At 36.0% G+C, this 3,341-nt stretch overlaps 1 pseudogene; it reads left to right on the top strand.

The window, feature by feature from the left end:
• Nucleotides 1-1,047: 1,047 nt before the first annotated feature.
• On the top strand, nt 1,048-1,355 carry LOC113927830 (annotated as a pseudogene).
• Nucleotides 1,356-3,341: the final 1,986 nt, after the last annotated feature.

Here is a 3,341-nt window from a genome sequence, read left to right on the forward strand (position 1 = left end):
GCAACTAGAAAAAGAACAAACAAAGCCCCAAATTAGTGGAAGAAAAAAAATAATAAGGATCAGAGTGGAAATAAATGAAATAGAGACTGAAAAAAACAATAGAAAAGATCAATGAAATCTAGAGCTGTTTCTTTGTAAAGATAAACAATATCAATAAATCTTTAGCTACACTCACCAAGGAAAAAAAGAAAGATAATTCAAATAAATAAAATCAGAAGTGAAAGAGAAGTTACACCACAGAAATATAAAAGATTATAAGAAACTACTATGAAAAATTATATGCCAACAAACTGGACCACCTAAGGAAAAAGATTTTATTTATTTATTTTTTTTAGAGAGAGAGAGTGAGCAAGAGGGAGAGGGAGAGAGAATCTGAGGCAGACTCCCCACTGAGCACAGAGCCCAACGTGGGGCTCAGTCCCATGACTGCAAGATCATGAACTGAGCTAAAATCAAGAGTTGGACACTTAACCGAATGAGCCACCTAGGCACCCCCCCAAAATGGATAAATTCTTATAAATACACAATCTTTTAAGACTGAGTTAGGAAGAAATAAAAACTTTGAACAGACCAATTGTTAGTAATGAAATTGAACCAGTAATCAAAAAACACACAAAAGTCCAGGACCAGATGGTTTCACAGGTGAATTCTACCAAACATTTAAAGGAGAGTTAATATCTATCCTTCCCAAACTATTCCAAAAAATTGAAGAGGAAGGAACAGTTCCAAATTTATTCTATAAAGCCAGCATTACCCAGATACCAAAGCCAGATAAAGACACTAAAAAAAAAAAAAAAAGAAAGAAAGAAAGAAAAGAAAAAGAAAATTACAGGCCAGTATCTCTGATGAATAGATGCAAAAGATCTCAAGAAAATATTAGCAAATCAAATCCAACAATATATTAAAAGGATGGTTCACCATGATCAAGTGAAATTTATTCTAGAGATGCAAGGATGGTTTAATATCTGCAAATCAGTCAACCTGATATACCACATTAACAAAATGAAGGATAAAAATCATATGATCAGAGGTTGGGTACCAGGAGGGATGTTGGTAGCTGCAGCAAGTTAAGGGATCGAGGCCAAGCTGGGCCTGCAAGAGATTGGTGTCCACTTTGCCAGTGCTTTCCTGGCAGTCAGGGTGTCAGGGAATTCACCAAGAAACACTATATGTTTTCAATATACCTGAAGAAGGCAAACCCAGACCTGCCCATCCTAATATGCAAGTGCTCCAATGTGCAGCACAAGTTCTGGACCCACAATGCATGTGGCCAAGAGAAGAACGCCTCTTTGAACAACCTCAGTGCTGATCGGGTAATCAGAGCCCTGGAAAATGTGCTAAGTTGCAAAGCCTGAGGTCTCCACTAAGGATTAAGCACAATGGCATCACAGCCTGGGCTTTGCTGAACTGAGTTCAATGTGGAAAAATATGTTCTTTTTTTTCCTTTACGAAGCTTGTGCTGAAAAGTGTGATCTCAGAAGACTCTTTTCCTCATTCTATCCTCCACCCCTTATTACACAACCACTGAGGCAAAAATAAAGTTTTATTTTGTTCATCCAAAAAAAATTATATGATCATCTCAATAGATACAGAAAAAGCGTTTGACAAAATTCAACATCGATTCATGATAAAAATTCTCAGTGAAGTGGGTATTGAGGGAACATACCTCAGCATAATAAAAACCATATATGACAAACCCACAGCTAACGTCATTCTCTATGGTGAAAAGCTGAAAGCTTTTCCTCTAAGATTAGAAACAAGACAGGGATGTCCACTCTCACCACTAGCCATAGCAATCAGACAAGAGTAAAATGCATTCAAATTGGTAAAAAAGAAGTAAAACTGTCACTTTTGCAGATTACTTTATACAGAAAACTCTAAAGACTCTACCAAAAAACTATTTGAATTAATAAATACATTTAGTAAATTTGCAATATACAAAATTAATATTCAGAAATCTGTTACATTTCTATACACTAATAAAGACTAGCAGAAAGACAAATTAAGAAAACAATTCCATTTATAATTGCATCAAGAAGAATAAAATACCTAGAAATAAATTTAACCTAGCAGGTGAAAGACTTGTGCTCTGAAAACCAAAGGACCTTGATGAAAGAAACTGGAGACAACACAAATAAATGGGAAGATATATCATGTTTATGGACTGGAAGAATTAATATTATTAAAATATCTGTACTGCCCAAAACAATCTACAGAGTCAGTGAAATCCCTATCAAAATACCAGTATTATTTTTCACAGAACAAGAACAGATTATCTTCTAAAATTTGGATAGAACTACTGAAGACTCCAAAAAGCCAAAGCAATCTTGAGAAAGAAGAACAAAGCTGGAGGTATCACACTCCCAGACTTCAAATTATATTTCAAAGCTATGGTAATCAAAACAGTATGGTACTGGCCCAAAAATAGATACATAGATCCATGGAACAGAAGAGAAAGTCCAGAAATAAACCCATGATTATAGGGTCAATTAATCTACAACAAAGGAAGCAAAAATATGGAACAGGGAAAAGACATTCTCTTCAATAGATGGTTTTGGGAAAATTGGACAGTGACATGCAAAAGAATGAAACTTGCCCTCTCGGGGCACCTGGGTGGCTCAGTCAGTTAAGCATCTGCCTTTGGCTTAGGTCATGATCCCAGGGTCCTGGGATTGAGCCCCATGTCTGGCTCCCTATTCAGAAGGGAGCCTGCTTCTCCTTCTCCCTCAGCAGCTTCCCCTGCTTGTGCTCTCTCTCTCTCCCTCCCTCAAATAAATAAAATCTTAAAAAAAAAAAAGAAACTTGACCAGTCTCATACCATATAAAAAAATAAACTCAGAATGGATTAAAGACCTAAATGTAAGGCCTGAAACCATAAAACTCCTAGAAGACAATGTAGGCAGTAAACTCTTGGCCATTAGTCTTAGCAGTATTTTTTGCATCTGTCTCCTCAACAAAAGCAAAAACAAACAAATGGGACTACATCAAACTGGAAAGTTTTTGCACAGTGAAGGAAACCATCAATAAAACAGAAAGAAAAACTACCGAATAGGAGAAACTATTTGCAAGTGATATGTCTGATAAAGGATTAATATCCAAAATATACAACTGAACATCAAAAAGACAAACAATCTGATTAAAAAATGAACAGAGAACCTGAACAGACATTTTTCCAAAGAGGACATAAAGATGGCCAACAGACACATGAAAAGATGCTCAACCTCACTAATCATCAGGGAAATGCAAGTGAAAATCACAATGAGATATCACCGCACTCCTGTCAGAATGGCTAGTATTGAAAAGACAAGAAAAAACATGTATGCAAAGATTGGAAGAAAAGG

The sequence above is a fragment of the Zalophus californianus genome, chromosome 7 (genome assembly GCF_009762305.2).
Source record: "Zalophus californianus isolate mZalCal1 chromosome 7, mZalCal1.pri.v2, whole genome shotgun sequence".
Lineage (NCBI taxonomy): Eukaryota > Metazoa > Chordata > Mammalia > Carnivora > Otariidae > Zalophus > Zalophus californianus.